Genomic DNA, 17,475 nt, shown 5'->3' with positions numbered 1-17,475 from the left:
TCTGATTTTCAGAGTCAGTTTAACCTGTTCTACCATTTGTTATGTCTTTATGTTGCTCCAATTAATTTTGCTGTTTTTAGTATATTTTGAATATTAATGTTTTAATATGTTTTAAATTTGCAAGGTACTGTGGGAATGTAAATTTACTTGCATGACCAAAGAAATACTTATTTCATTTACAGCCTGGACAGCTTAAAGTTAAATAGGACAAAAACATTTAAAATATAGAATGAATAAAAGCATGGAACATTTAAAACCCAATTGAACCTTCATGAACTAAGGCTTTTTTAAAAGTGTGTTATGTGAGCTGTGGAATATTGTTTGATCCTAGTAAGAATTCCAGTGTCGCCTGGAGAGGTAGTGTAACCAGGGTAGAAGAATGTCCCTTGCTGAAAGTTTATCAAGAATGCTCCATCCAAATGCTAATAACTAGATAACACAAAATGAAATAAAGGCAATATAAAATCAGATAAAACCAAATGCATTGTGAAGTGTTGTATTCTGGAGTATTTCCTACCACACCTCAGACAAAATTTTAATTTCTCTGGAGTGGGGCTAACCTACTGACAACCGGAATGCATCACTTCTGCTTCACTGCATTATTGGGCCAAGACAGACAGGCAGGAAAACACCACCCCTTTTTGCTGCGTAGCATTGCTGCAGCAGCCAAACGGCAAGGCACCGTTGCGCAGCAAAAAAGGAGCCTCCTAGAGCAGCTCCTTTTTGTGATGTTGTAAAAGCTGCATCACAGCCCTTACGATGCCGCTTCCTGGAAAAGATGTGTGAGAGCTCAGACACCCACATGTCATCAAAATGCACCCCCGTGTAGGAGGTGCCGCTCAGTAGTGGCACCGGCTGCACATAGTAGGGCTCGGGACCATGCAGTTGATGCACGCTCCCAAGGCCTACTATCGCCGCCAGGACACCACTTCCTGGCGGTCTGTATCGGCCCATAGAATGACATGGAACACATTTTTATCCCATTAGAATGGTTGGCATCCTGTTTATTGATGTCTTTTTCTCTTTTTTGGTTGTGGCAAATAGCAAAATTCGCTACCAGGCAATGAAACTCAATCCTTACAAAATTCAAAACATGGGCAAAATTATAGTACATCTCCTCATGAGGGATTCTGACTATCACATTAAATTGACTGGGGGTAAATGTTGCAAAAATCAATAGATATAGAGTTAGCCAGAGATTTTTTCCCCCACAGATTCAACCATTGAAAATATTTTTAAAAAAATCCAAAAAGCAAACCTTGATTTTGCCATTTTGTATAAGAGGCACAATTTTACTATACCATGTATTTAATGAGATTTGAACATTCATGGATTTTGGTATCCATGGGGGGTCTTGGAACACCAGTGGATACCAAGTGCCCACTGTATACAGTTTGGTTCACATGGAAACGTAAAGCCTTTGCTGGAGTATCTTTCACAAACATTGTGGTTTGTTTTCATTTCTACTGGTGTAGCTCAAGGTAAGACTTTCAGTGTGTGACATGTCAGTGCCACAGTAGTCTCAGCACCCAGCATCACTGGACTACTGCTGGGCTCTCTGTTCTCTGGTAGGACCTTTTGTGGAGATCTACCCACTGTTTTAGCAAGCCACAATGTATCATTTCTCTGAAGTATTAAAATGATGGCCTACACTGGAGCCAATGAGGGTAATAATTTTAAGTTTTCTTAATGTCCTGGAGCTACACTATGCTTACAGTATGCATTATGGATAAATGGAACAACAGTATCTTACAACATTTGAGAATTGCTGGTTCTGTTGCCTGCTTTCACTCACCCATTGCCACCAGCAGGTAAGCCTTCTGGGGACAGGCACTGATTTAGGACTTGGTCACCAAACAGCCACTTTGTTGGGGTATGCATCAAATGCATCAAATTTCAGCCTTGTATTTAATTGTTTGTGAAGTGTTAATTGAATATGCATTTTCCTAAGTGGCCTCAAAGCTGAGAAGATGTTGGCTTGAAATACAGTGTAGATATGGATAAATAGACTCAGTCACTGGAGGAAAACTGAGATGACAAAATGCTGATAAGATCACATTTAGAAGTTAGAGTTTTACCCCTGCAAGCTGTGTGCGTATAGGAAGTGCTTAATTCAGTGTGAAATAAGCTTGTGAGAGGGTAATGGGATTAATCATCTTGTTAAGAAAGAAAAAGTATTGAAATAACTTCATGGTTGACATGGTCAGTTTTCAGATCAGCTGTCCTTTTCACAGACACTTGTTGTAACAAGCAGGGGGTTAACCTCTCAGACATGGAGCTAATTGGTCTTCAAATGTCATTTCATCAAACAAAGTGGAAGAATATATTCTGTCCTTGCTTGTCCACACCTAGCATGGGAATGGAATTTCAACTTACCACTTCTATAAATTGTTTTTGTTAAAGCATTGCTGGGGTTAGTTTCATCTCAATAATTTCTAATGACTTTCCCTAAACTACACTATCTTCTGGGTATAGTTCAATGCCAATGTCAAAATAAGTCTCAACACAACTGGATGTTCCTCTATACATCTAATAAATAAAAACTCTTGTACACATCAATAGTATTGTGTCATGGACAAAACTATGTACTCAGTTAATAAGTGGCATTGTACCTTGGGAACAAATAAATCTACAGTCTGTCCTCTCCTTACGCGGGGGATCCGTTCTGGATCCCGCCGCGTAAGGCGAATTCCGCCTATGCTCGAGCCCCATTGGAAACAATGGGGCTCGTGCACGGTGGCATGGCGGCGCGGGAGCGCGTGGGGCGCAATGGGCACGTGCGCCCATTCAATTGAATGGGACGCGCCGCCCCTTTCGCCCCACGCGCACCCCGCGGCTTGAGCGTGTATGCTCAAGGCTGCGTATGGCGCGCCCACGTATGGTGCGGGCGCGCTGTATAAACTAGAATGATACCTGTTTGCACTCTTTATAAGATACTGTAACTTCACTACCTTGCAATCCAGAGAACAGTCATCACACTGAGATCTTAGGAATTTCAAATAAATTACATACAATTTGTAATTTATATTTTTTATATTTAAAATTTATATTTAAAATGTTGTAATTTATATTTTATGTTTGGAAAAAAATCTGTTTTTCACATCATGGGAGCAGAGCAGGTGTAGCCTTTCTTCATTCGGTTGTTGTTTCTCATGCATAACAGAGACTCATCATTCTGACATTGATCAAATGGTTTTTCCAAACTGACCACCATAGCTGAGTGAAAAATTTGCTTGATTCATTTTTTATTCATTTTTGAGCACAAGAAATTGACAAAAAATTCATACTTGTTTTAGATTAAAAGAAACACAAATTCAGGAGAGCTCAAAAGTGATTGATTTACCCATCCAGGCAGAAAGCTTTCAATGCTTGGCTCTTAAAAGTCTGCATTTGCAACCTTGTATATTCAGCCATATTTGTTCGAGTGAGTCAGGGTTGCCAATTCTTCCTTCAAAGGGGCCTCAGATATTCAACAGCTGCATGAGACAGGTCCAAGACAGGTTTCTCTGTGATGGAGAACAGCTGTAACAAATTAATACAAGTAAATAAGTATTTGATTCACATTAGATTTTTATTTTAAAAAAACCACAACTTTGATTATTTTTGATAAGTTTCTAAAATGCATCAATTTCTTTGCAAATGGGATGGAAAGAATTTGAGAATTTTTTTAAAAACCCAATGTGTGAGAAAGTAAAACCTTATGATTCTTCCACCTCTATCCACAACTTGGGAACCTACTAGTAATCTCCCCAATTCTTCCTTTAAAAAAAACTTGCTGCGCTGTGTTAAAGTGGTTCATAGGCAAAGGAGGCTGTTTGTTGTATTCCACAACAATAATGGTACAGGGCACAAGAGTCTATTGGAGTGTGTTGAATGAATATCACACTAGTGCAATTACATCAGTGATTATTTTTTAAAAACAGAAAATGCAGGTTGAGGGAAAGTGACACTAGCTTCCTAGAAAATAGCCAAATAACAGCAGGGAAACATTTGTGAGTGAGATACTGAATGGCCTTCCAAACTTGCCCCCAGTGCAAGGAAACTAAATCAGGAATGATTGTTATAAACTCAGGACCAAGAAGGAAGTGTGAAAGGCAGCATTACTATCCCAGTAGCATTGCAAAGGTATAAACCCCACTTCTTTAGTGCAGCAAGTAGTGAGTGTGAAAAGTGTTGGAATATTAGCATCAATGCTTGTTTTGTAGATCTATGTTTCCGTCCTTGAAAAGATGAATGCCTCTGAACTCAGAGGGATGAGGGATAAGTACCTTGGGACTATTGGCCCAGTACAGACCACCCAAAAAGGGCGGTCTGCGGGCGCCTTGTTTTGCTGCACGAGGAAGCTGTAGCGGACAAACCACGCGGCTTCCTCACATAGCAAAAAGAACCCGCAAAAAGTAGGTTCTTTTTGCAGTGCCATAATGACACCGCAGTGTGCCAATGGCACACTCGCGATGTCATTATGGCACCATGACATGTGGTCACTAAGCATTAGTCACATCAAAATGGCGGCACCCATCTGTACAGGGCGCCGCCATTTTGACGCCCTTGTCACATGTGAGGGGTGTCTGGAAGCGTCATCCCTCACACGTGATGAGGGCACCCTATTGCGCCCATCTTTCCCGCACCATCGTTGATCATAAATTGAACATGACCCAGCAATATGATGCTGCAGAAAAGAAGGCAAATAATGTTTTAGCCTGCCTTAATAAAACCTTAGTTTCCAAAACAAAGGGAAGTAATAGTTCTTCTACACTCTTCACTACTCATCTGGAGTACTGCATTCAGCTCTGGACACCTCATTTTAGGAGGGATATAGACAAGTTGGAGCAGATTCAGGGATGGCAAAGAAAGATAATACAAGGTATGCAGGACAAAATATATGAGGAAACATTGGGGGACTTGGGTACGCTCTTTCTTGTGAAGAGAAGACCAGCGGGTGGGAGGGTTTGGCGTGATGGCACTCTATAAATATATAAAGGGCTGTCACAGAGAGGAGTGTACAGGTCTGTTTTCTGCTCCCCCAGAGACTAGGACCATGTCTATTGGTGATACGTTAGGATAGATTTTGATTGAACATTAGAAGGAAGCTCTTGACAATAAGAGCTGTTTGACAATGAAGCCAATTACCTAGAATGGTGGTGGGATCTCTTTCTCTGCATGTCTTCAAAAAGGGACAAGAGAGCTACCTGCTGGGAATGCTCTAGCTAAATTTTTTGCAGTGTGTGGAGGTGGTGATGTTTACACTCGATGGCCTAAGGGGCCCCTTCCAACTCTATGATTCTGATTCTCCCAAGAAAGATGTATTTGCTCAATTAGTCTTGTCTTCAATTAATCAGTACACCTAGGAAATGAATAGTTGTAGGACTAAATAATACTGGGAAATTGATTGTGTTATACTGTATATGGAATGCTACTGTTCAGTGAAACCTTCCAATTGTGGTAAGTCCTCTCTCTGATTACAATTACTTAAAAGCTGAGGCAAATTTGTTCTGATATGCCTCTGATACTGTTATTGTGCATTAATTTTGTCCTATATGTCCTTTAAAAAACTGCATTAACAGCAGCTCATCTTTTCAAAACATGAATGATGAGATGCAAGACTTTTCAGTGATAACTATTTTTTTATTTGCTTATTTAAAATATTTTCATACAGTCTTCATAAAATGATACCACAAAATGTTGCATTCACAAAATGGTTGAATTAACCACTTAAAAGCAAAATTATTAAATCAATAAACAATACAACTCTACAGCTATGACATAGGTCAAAGTATGTATCTCTGTGTTTTCTTTTGGCAGTTTGAATTCTGCATGCATACTTTAGACTGGGATTGCTTCTCCAAGATACAGGATGACTTCACCATATAGACAGTGGAGCTGAGTCGTCCTCATTGTAGTAGGGCTGTAAATCTACTTCAGATCTAAGTCAGAATTTTATAGGAGCTGAGGACTAGGTTACAGAACCTTGGCTATCTCTTTCAAAGTTTTGTCTAAGGCTTACATGGAAGCCACCAACTGCCATTGCCTATAGACTCTGAAAAGTGCAGTGTCATATCATTTAACAACATCTATTAAAAGCTGGGAAACGTGTGAACAGAAACTATCACAATGAAGTTCAAGAAGGCAAATCAGTGAGGAAGAACACACATGCTAGGAAAGGATTCAGCAATTTGCTTTAACTTGAGATCATAGGGATTCAGCTGAATTTTTAAAAACAAAATAAAACAGTTTGGGGGTCAGTTTTGGTCTTTCTTAGGTTATTATCAATGAGCATGAGTTGCATCCATAAACAGAGGAGACTCTATTTCCTAGGATTTTCCAGAATTCCCTGGGAAACCTGCAGTAGATTAGACAAGGTTGCAGAATCCTACAAATGGAACAATGAGAAAGGATGTGGTTGAAGGGGTTGAAACTTTCATTATGTTATAATGTCAGGGAAATTTTATAAAATGTTGTGTCATTGCAGTATATTGCCAGAGAAGTTGTCTAGAATGTATAAGGGCACTTTGAACATATGTTGGGAAAGTGAACAAGAAGGGACAGTTTACATTTGTGGTGGATATGATTCAAAGGATCTTATCCTGTATGCACAAGCAGGATACCATGGGCCAGACGAGATTTGGCAAACAAGATTAGGGATGAAAAAGAAATTAAAGGACACCGTTTTGGTAAATATTGTTTTTAAATACCAAATGGGAAGAACAGAGGAAAATAAAAATTACTACCAGTTTAAAGCTAGGGATAAAGAAGATGAGGTATTTGGGAGTAATTTTAACTAAAAAGTTGAATAGGATAGTACAAGGAAACTATAACCAGTTATGGAAGAAGATAAACAGAAAATGAATAAATGGCCAAGTAAAAATGGAATATGTTTACAAAAGTTAGGATGCTTAAAATGATATTACCCAAATTTCTATATTTATTTCAAACAATTCCAGCAAGGATTCACATCAAAATAAGAAGAGGATGGGATAGACAATTAAAAGATGAATTTATGGCAATAAAAAAAAATATCTAGATTTAAAAATGCATTAATTTGAGGTCACTAAGAAGAAAGAGGTTGGAATATCCCTTCTTTAGAGATTTATTTTGAAGTATTTCAGATGAAAAGAATCTTAGAATTTGAATATGAGAGGGAAAAGAAATGGGTAAGGTTAGAAAGATCAATAAATAATATGAAACACAGTTCATTAATTAGACTGAGTGGAAAGGGGCAGAAGCATAAAGGTAATTTGATTGGCCCCTTGAGTTTAAATAAACAAATTTGGGAAAAATGGCAAAATATAACAATAAATGGAATGTTTAAATGGTGTCCTATAGAAAGTTTAAATACATGCAATAATGAAAACTTAGGGAGAATACTAAAGAAAATTTAAAATGAAGGTTATAGAGTTATAGGTGACCAGCTTGATGAAGAGGGTATGCTATGGGGAGTGGTGAGATTCAGCAACTTAACTGGAAAGAAGTATTGGGTCTATGCAACTGGAATGAATAAAATGATGATGGATATAGCTAAAAATATGAAGCAAGTTAATATAACACCATTGGAGGGGACTGCCAAAAAGATGCTAAATGAAGGCAAAGGTATCATTGGATTCATATACAAATATTAGGTCATCAGTTTAAAACTAGACATTTTGAAAGGAGTTTGGGAAAGAGATTTAAATTTAACAAGAGAAGATATGTAATTGTGGATACAAGAAGTTAAGAGAAAAAGCACATTAGGAGCAACAGGTGAAATTAATAGAGTGATGGTATAAGACTTCTTCTCCATTAGCACTTTTTAATACTTATCAGCAAAGTGTTGGCATTGTGGTGGGTCAAGGGTTTCTACATGCATAAGTGGTGGGATTGTCCTTTTGTTCAAAAAATTTGGGGTGAAGGGATAAGTGAGATTAATAAAATAACAGGCAATCCTGTTCATTTGAGCAAAGGGAACTGTATAACATTAAATTGGAAGAATAAGGGAATGAACAATAATGAAGAAAAAGCAGTTAAGTATATATTAAAAGCAACACAAGCTTTAATAGTATGAAGGTGGAAAGAAAGTAAAAATTGGAACAGGAAGAAAGTAGATAAATATTTGGCAGACAACTTGCTGTTCAATATTTTTAGAGATAGAAGATTAAAATATCCTGGAGAAAGGAGGGAAGAAGCTTGGAACTTGGGTTGGGAAATTTTGCTTGAGAAGGTCAATGAAGTCAATAATGTAATCAAATCCATATCCCACATATTGAATGTAGGTTTCTAATTGTAAACAGTGTATTGATCCTAATCTCTATTAAGCTGTAGGGGAGGGAAGGGGAGCATGTGTATGTGTAACACTGTTTGTATATATGTTAAAAATAATTCAATCAAATTTGAAAAGGAAAAAAAAATATCCCCCTCCAAATTTCTCATGATCTTTTTAAAAATGAGTAAACTTTTAACAATTTGATTCAAAGTGGTCGTTCACACATTCTAAATCTTTTTTCCCCATCTTTCCCATTTTGTCCTCACAACAAACCTGTGAGGTAGGTTACATTGTGAGAAGATAATTGGCTCAAGGTTATCCTGTGAGTTTGGCTTCTGATGGATTTGAATTGGGTCTTCCTGCTCTGGGCCCAACTCTTGTTTTTGACGTAGATGCTCTGCTTTTCCAAAAATAGCACTGGAAGTACATCTTTTCATGGCCTTCTTATAATACTATTTTTTTTTTACTTCCTGACCATACATTAAATGAAAATCTACATACCAAATGATCAAAAAATGATGGAAGTATGGGGTAAAAGGAAAACAGAATAAAGAAACCCAGAAGGGCCGTACAAAGATTTCACACACATCTGTTCCTTCCTTCAAAGTTAAAGCCTTTTCTATTATAAGTTCCCATTTTGCTTGTTTGAGGCTTTTGTACAAAAAATATTTAAAAACTGCACTTCAGTTATTCTTCATTTCTCAGACAACTGATGCAGCCATTAACTTCTGCAGTCATTTTATTAGAGAAATGGATTGTATTTCTTTGTAATCTTCTACATGCATCTACAAATTGTGTTACTTTAAAGGTCAAGATAAGTCTTTTGTACCATAATGAGAGTAATGATGAATAATGGTACTTGTGTTCATAAATTAGGCCTTTTCCATAAATATCCTTTTACACAGATGCTCAGTGGAAATCTATTAAATATTAGTAGTCATCTGGGAAACTGGGTACAAAACAACCTTAAGGAGGTAGATTAATTGTAGGACTGTTTGGGTATCACAATGAGGTTAATGCATCATGCTTTGCTAAAGCTGAATTGGGGAAAAAAATTATTAACTCAAAATGTTACATGAGAAAAGGTAAGTGGAGTTGTTGACATTAAATGTGAAGCCTGGTCACCTAATAGTAAACATGAATTCATTTGCGTTTATCAGACTTTATTTAGAAAGAATGTGGAAAAGATTCCAATTAGCTTTTAGTGTTTGGCCTATTAGCTGCTTAGGTTAAAATAGAGAGAAAGAGAGAAAGGAAGGAAGGAAGGAAGGAAGGAAGGAAGGAAGGAAGGAAGGAAGGAAATGTTCCAAGACCAGATTGCCTGTTTTATTTTTTAAACAAAAAATAAAGTGAATTGGGAAGGATTTTTTCTTTGAAACTGTTTAATAAATATTTTCAAGCTATTTGGATCTGGGGAGTGGTGCTGAGAAAGGTACAATTAAATCTCCTCCCCGCCCCAAGCGACTTCCCCTCAGAATATTTATTCACATTAATATCCCACTTTTCCTACAGTGAGCTCTAGGAGGCATACCTAGTTCTATTTCTCTCCCACCTTCTCCTCACACAACCCTGTGACCTGAGAGTGTTATTACTGAGAGTACATTACAGCTCCAAAGTCACCCAGTGAATTTCATGGCTTAATGGGCACTAGTACCTGGACTGTTCCACTCTATAGAGATTATCACATGAAGGCTTACCTTCTTAAATCATGGCTAAATCATCCCTAAAGTGCAAGGGTGTGATCGCCAGTAGCACTTGTCTTCTGTGAGGAAATTATCATGAAGGCATCCCGTCATTAAAGCATTCTTGGAGTCACCATTTCTCTGCATAATTGGAACTTCCATCATGCAGAGAAATATTAGCTCTACAAACACTTTAATGACAAGATCCCTCCAAGACAATTTCATCACAGGAGACAAGCACGACTGCCGATCACACCCTTGCACTTTAGGGATGATCCAGCCACGTTTTAAGGACGGTAAGCATCCGTATGATAATTTCCTCAGTCTAAATCACTATACTATATTATACTGGCTCTTGGAAGCTATTATTACCCAATTGAAGGGGGAAATATCAGTTAATATGTATTGTGCCAGTACTTGTCCCTAAGCACAAGGATAGGTAACCTATAGCCCATAGACTGCATACTACTATCAGGAATCCTGAAGACCATGCAGTTTTCTATTTTAGGGAGGTGAAAATTGCCCCACAATTGATAGATCATCATTTCCCGGAGAGTTCCAAAAGCAGCAGACAGCTGAAATACATTTTCAGCTCTGTCTAGCATTCCAAACACCTGGAAATGAAAAGTGGCAGTTAATTACAGTTTAATTTTCAGTTTATGGAGCATTTGCTCACTCCTGCCCAAGCAGTCAAAGAATGGGTGGTCTTAACTTGGAAAATGTTTGATAAGGAAAGAATTATATGCATGTTTTTTAAACAGATCAACAGAATCAGTGAATTATAGAATCAGAGTTAGAAGGTACACCGAGGGTCACCAAATCTAATCTCCTCCCAATATAGGAAATCATCAAATAAAGGATCACTGATGAATGACTATTAACCTCTGTTTAAAACCTCAAAGGAAAGTGAATCCACCACCATCCTATCTGGTCTGCTGCACTATTGAATAGCTCCTATTCTCAGGAAGTTCTTCCTAATGCTTATGTAAAATTTTATTTCTTATAATCTATTATTTTGGAGTTAGCAGAAAACAACTTCATCTTTTCTGTGACAGTACTTTAGATATTCAAATACCAGTATTCAAGTCTTCTCTTCTCAGGGCTAAATATATCCAACTCCCTAAAGTGTTCCCGAAAGAATTTAGCTACCGGACCCTTTCCCATCTTTATTGATCTCCTCCAGATATATCCTAGGTTGCTGATTTCTTCTTTACTGTGGTGCCTAGACATAGAGGTTTATCACACTATACTCTTAACAAGCTATGATTCCAGTGTGACTCCTCTAGCTGCCTCCTGCTGCATTCTGGGATTGGCAGTTTTAAGGAGGGGTATTTAGAATTCTCAGGCAGAGAACTTCTGTGCCTGAGAATTCTAAATACCCCTCCTTAAAACTTCCAATCCCAGAATGCAGCAGGAGGCAGCTAGAGGAGTCACACTGGAATCATAGCTCGTTAAGAGTATAGTGTGATACACATCATAGTAACCCAGGTAATGTCTCAGAGACTAGAATGATACTATCACTCCCAGAACGATCTTTCTGTTGGTAGAGCATATAATTCTTCTTTTTTGCCATTGCATCACAAAGTTGATCGGAGGAAGTCCAAGTTCTAGTGGGAAAAATTGTTCTTGTTTTGTTTTGTTTTGTTTTGTAGCCTCATGTGTCAACATGAATTATTTGGCTTTAGATTATTGTTTACCTTCAGTGGACTGACTGCCGAGACATTTGCTGCTCTGCTTCTGACAAACAAGCTTTCCAACTCTTTGATAACTTTGGTTTTTTATTCCTTACGTTTTGTACTGTACAGAGCTTCCAAAATGTAGCACAGTCTTGAAGCTTGAAGCTGTTCCACATAGGGGTGTATTGTTATTATTATTTAAGCTTTATTTATATAGCACTGTAGATTTACACAGCGCTGTACATACAATCTTTTTAATTAGACGGTTAACAACTTCATTGTATACAACACATACACATGTCATACTACAAGTGGAAGTACAATTGGATAAGCACAGATTGAGAATATTAACCTAAATGTGAATAACATGGATGAAATAACTATATACTTGATACAAAATGAGCAGTGAGTGGAACTGTAACAAAATATGAATGCAAAGAAAAAGTAACAGTACAAAACAGGAATGAAACATAGGCAGTACAAAGATATTGTTTACATAGAATCATAGAATCATAGAGTTGGAAGAGACCACAAGGGCCATCCAGTCCAACCCCCTGCTATGCAGGAAATCACAATCAAAGCATACCTGACAGATGGCCATCCAGCCTCTGTTTGAAGACCTCCAAAGAAGGAGACTCCACCACACTCCGAGGGAGTTTATTCCGCTGTCGAACAGCCCTTACTTTCAGGAAGTTCCTCCTAATGTTGAGGTGGAATCTCTTTTCCTGGAGCTTGCATCCATTGTTCCAGGTCCTGTTCTCTGGAGCAGCAGAATACAAGCTAGCTCCCACCTCAATATGACATCCCTTCAAATATTTAAACAGTGCTATCATATCACCTCTCAACCTTCTCTTCCCCAGTCTAAACATCCCCAGTTCCCTAAGCCATTCTTCATAGGGCATGGTGTCCAGACCCTTCACCATTTTAGTTGGCCTCCTTTGGACATGCCTGTTTCTCAACATCCTGTTTTGAATTGTGGTGCCCAGAACTGGATACAGTATTCCAGGTGGGGCCTGACCAAAGTAGAATAGAGTTGCACTATTACTTCCCTTGCTCTAAACCAGGCCTGCACAACATATGGTCCGGGGGCTGCATGCAGCCCACCAAAGCATTTTGGGCAGCCCGCCAGGGTGTGGAACAACTTCAAGGCTCCTTGAAGTTGTACAGGAGCCTTGAAGTTGTTCCACACCCTGGTGGGCTACCCAGCCTCCTCCTGTAGAGGGGGTCGTGTGTGGAGGAGGAGACAGGCGAATGCTTGCCCTGCTAGGCTCTGCCACTGCTTAGCTTTCTCTCAAGAAGAAGGCTGGGTGGTGGAGGTGGAGGAGGAGGAAGACAGGCAAATGCTTGCCCCTCAAAGCTCCTCCACTGCCCAGCTTTTTCCAGGTGGCGAAGGAGCAGAACGGGCAAACACTTGCCCTTCAAGGCTCCGCTGCTGCCCCCCTTTCTCCTGAGAAGGCCAGGTAGTGGTCGTGAAGGGCGAGGAGGACAAGCAAACGCTCACTCTGCAAGGCTGCTCCTCCACCCAGCATTCTCTTCAGAAGGCCTGGCAGTAGACAAGGAAAAGGGGCAAATGCTGGCCCCCTGAAGGCTCCTTTGTCACTTGGCCTTCTCCTGAGGAGAAGTCTAGGTGAAGGAGGAGGAAAATTGAATTAATATTAGCTAATTATGATTAATATTATTGATTAGTATTAATTAATATTGTTAATTAATTAATATTTAATTAAAACCTGTTGTCCGGGAATGCTGCCAACACCCATGCACACACACGCTGATAGAGATGGCTCAGTGGAGGAAATAAAACCTAATAGCCAGCAGACAGTTTACACGCTTATTCTCAGAGCTGAAGTCAGGATTACAGAAGTCTCGAAAGCCAATTCAGTCCAAGGTCGAGGAAGCCAGAAGATAGTCTAGTCCGTACCAGGGTCGTAGGTTCAAGAATAGTGTCAGGTCTAGGATGCCAAGGGTCCAGAAACATGAACAGAGGAGCCAACCAACAGGAGACCCCAGAGAGCTAATCTCTGGCTGAGCCACAGCCACTGGGGCTGGGAGAGCAGAGCTGGGATCTGGCAGGGCAGAACTGGAGCCTTGCATAGCCCCAGGTACATCCTGCACCTGAGGAGCCACGGCCTCCTCCTCGTCCTCCTTGTCCTCCTCTTGGCTGGCCATGACATCTGTAGACAAAAAACGTTTGGCCTATTTTAATTTTGCCCCCTACCTACTGCCAAGTTGTGAAGGTCTGATCTACACACTATACTTCTATTGATACAGACTAAAATCGCATTGGCCTTTTTAGCTGCCGCATCATACTGTTGACTCATGTTCAATTTGTGGTCTAGTGGGACTCCTAGATCCTTTTCACACGTAGTCTCATCAAGCCAGGTGTCCCCATCCTATATTTCATTTTTCCTCCCTAAGTGCAATACCTTATGTTTCTCCAAGTTGAAATTTATTTTGTTAGCTTTGGCAGGGAATACATATGTTGGCAGGGAACAGACATGTCTGCATTAGTAAATGCCCTAAAGTATGTCTGTAGTTTAAGAGGATCTGTAGCATAACCCTCGATGCATATTATTCAAAATTATTGTGTTTATTTCTTTTTTAAAATTTGCACATCATATTCTGAGACCCTAAATGTTAACTCATTTAACTTGTGATTAAACCCAGGACTGATTGGAGGTGGAGGCCTTGAAGAAGAAGTGGCTAAACCTAATTTCTGCATGTAAAGCATATGCTCTACCATTTTGCTGTGACCTGAGTCCCCCATTTCCACCTTTACTCCTTTCTCACTTCTGATCAGCACTGAGTGCAACTCTGCTTATGGCTCTGAAAGTTCTGTTCTCAGGTTACATATGGATATGCACAGTTGTACCTACTGCTTCAAATGCAGTACAGTTTCACAGAGGAGACTAATCTATATATACTCCTTGCTTTCCAGCATAACAGTGGAAGTACAGGAAAAATCATTTGTGACATTACCTCTCAAATATGGGGAGGGGGTAGTTCCATCAATGAAATGATTCCTTTAAAGTAGCATTTAGGTGCACACCAGCCTCATACTTATGTCACTCTAATGCATGCGGACAAGCTCTTACATCTTCAGATTTACATATTATATTCCACTTTGTAACTAAATCCAGTGATACCCAAGCAGAGAGCATATCAACTAACTAGAACAACAGAGTTTGGTATCACTTAACAGATTAACAAGTAGTTTACAGACTAATTTGTAGTTTTGTAAGGCACCAGACCTGTCTGACATACCAGGCTGAATACCTCACCAAACTACAAATCCCAGGATTTTACAAGATGGAGCCATGACAATCAAAGTGTATGAAACTGCTTATTTCTGCATTGTGGAACAGCTGAAAAGTTTCTTCCTGACTTTTTGCCAGCATCTGTGGCTGGCATCTTCCAGCCACAGATGCTGGTGAAACATCAGGAAGAAACCTTTCTGGAACATGGCCACATAGCCCAAAAACCCCACAAAAAACTATGGATGCTGGCCATGAAAACTTTCGAGCTGAAAAGAATTTTGTTCAAACCCAGTTACAAGAGATAGAGTTTAAACTCTACATTAATTCTTGTGGGTCAGGGATTGTAATCAAAAGAGAAATAGGGGACACCTGGTTTAACAAGACTACATGTGAAAGGGATCTAGGAATCCTAGTAGATCACAAGTTGAACATGAGCCAACAGTGTGATGTGGCAGCTAAAAAGGCCAATGCAATTATAGGCTGCATCAATAGAAGTATAGTATCTAGATCGAGGGAAGTAATGGTGCCACTCTATTCTGCTTTGCTCAGGCCTCACCTGGAATACTGTGTTTAGTTCTGGGCACAACAATTCAAAGAGGATGTTGACAAAATAGATTGTGTCCAGAGGAGGGCAACCAAAATGGTAAAGGGTCTGGAAACCATGTGCTATGAGAAGAGACTTAGGGAGCTGGGTATGTTTAGCTTGGAGAAGAGAGAGTTAAGAAGTGATATGCTAGCCCTGTTTAAGTATTTGAAAGGATGTCATGTTGCGGATGGAGCAAGCTTGTTTTCTGCTGCTCCAGAGTAGGACCCATAGGAATGGATTCAAATTAGAGGAAAAGAGATTGCAGCTCAACATTAAGAAGAACTTCCTGACAGTAAGAGCTGTTCAACAGTGGAACACTTCAGAATGTGGTGGAATCTCCTTCTTTGGAGGTTTTCAAACAAGTTGGATGCCATCTCTTGGAGGTGCTTTGATTGTGTATTCCTATATAGTAGGGGGTTGGACTGGTCTCTTCCAACTCTATGATTCTATGATTCTACCCCTGTCCTCCACTGCTCTGCTCAAATCATGAAGGCTCATGCCTGTGGCCTCTCTGACTGAATTCATCCATCTGACATGCAACCTTCCTCTCTTTCTACTTTCCTCCACTTTGTCCAGCATCATTATTTTCTCCTTATCATGATGTGGCTAAAGTATGGTAACCTCAGTTTAGTCATCCTGGCTTCCAAGGATTGGAAGGGCCTGATCTGCTCTACAATCCATTTGTTTGTCTTCTTGTTCATCCTTGGTATTCTCATCATTCTTCTCCAGCATCACATCTCAAATAAATTGATTTTCTTTCTATCAACTTTCTCCACTGTCCCATTCTCACATCTATACATGGTGATTGAGAATGCAATGGCTTAAACAATCCTCATGTTGATGGTCAGAGTTAGAGCTTTACACTTAAGAATCCTGTCCAGTTTCTTCATAGCTACCCTTCCCATTCCTATTCTTATTATTTCTTGGCTGCACTCCTCATTTTGATCAGTATTTGATCCAACATATGAGAATTCCTTGACTATTTCAATTTCCTTGTTATCTAGGGTGAATTCTTGTAGTTCTCCCATGGCCATTCATTATATTTGTTTTCTTAATGGTCACCATTAATCCTACCTTGACATTTCCCTCCTTGATCTTCTTCAGTAATTGTTCCAGGTCTTTGTTTTCTGCTAGTAGTATTGTATTGTCTGCATATCTTAGGTTGTTCATGTTCCCTCCACCAGTCTTCATTTCTAATTCTAAACCTTCCTTGCATATGATATATTCTGCAAGCAGGTTGAATAGAAAGGGTAATAGTATGCAACCTAGCCTGATTCCTTTGCCAACAAGGAATCATTCTGTTTCTCCATATTCCATTCTGATGGTAGCCTCTTGCTTGAGTACAAGTTATACATCTGGACAATTAGATGTAGTGGCACTCCCTTTTCTTTGAAAGTATTCCATAAGTTTTCATAACTACAGTATTCAGTCAAAGGTTTTACTGCAGTCAATGAAGCACATGTAAATTTTCTTTTGGAATTCTCTGGTACTCTCCATTATCCACCATATGTTTGCTATGTAGTCCGTAGTAGCTTTCCTTTCCTGAATCCAGCTTGCATCTCTGGGATTTCTCATTCCATACATTGTAGGAATCTATATTGCAGAACTTGCAGCATGGTTGCATGGGAAATTACTTTAATGGCCCTGTAGTTGCTGCAATTTTTGTGTGTCCTTTTTGTGTATAAGAATGTATATTAATCACTTCCAATCAGTTGGCCACTGCTTTGTTTCCTATATTTGTTGGCAAATTTTGGTTAGAACTGGACTTGATTTTGTCTCTATGGATTGTAGCAGTTCTGTTGCTATGTCATCTATTCCTGGTGCTTTATTCTATCCAATTGCTTTGAGTGCTGATTTCACCTTGCTTCCCAAAATTTGGGGTTCATCTTCATAGGTTTCTTCTTCCCATGTGTCATTCATCCTTTCACATTTTATATATAGCTCTTCTGTGTATTGTTTTCATCATTTTTACCCCTCCTTGCTCCGCTGGAAATGAAAAAGACATGGAGAAAGATACTACTTACAGATCTAGAAAGTAAAT

At 39.3% G+C, this 17,475-nt stretch overlaps 1 long non-coding RNA gene across 1 annotated transcript in view; it reads right to left on the bottom strand.

The window, feature by feature from the left end:
* Positions 1-3,329: 3,329 nt before the first annotated feature.
* LOC149314915 (uncharacterized) overlaps positions 3,330-17,475 on the bottom strand; it is a 52,115-nt gene continuing 37,969 nt past the window's right edge. Inside the window, exon 3 of the long non-coding RNA XR_016281147.1 lies at positions 3,330-3,522. This is a non-coding gene — a long non-coding RNA (uncharacterized LOC149314915). The remainder of the gene's footprint in view (positions 3,523-17,475) is intronic.

The sequence above is a fragment of the Sceloporus occidentalis genome, unplaced genomic scaffold (genome assembly GCF_023333645.1).
Source record: "Sceloporus occidentalis isolate IW3139 unplaced genomic scaffold, rSceOcc1.0.p SCAF_4, whole genome shotgun sequence".
NCBI lineage: Eukaryota > Metazoa > Chordata > Lepidosauria > Squamata > Phrynosomatidae > Sceloporus > Sceloporus occidentalis.
This window is presented reverse-complemented; position numbering and strand designations above follow the sequence as displayed.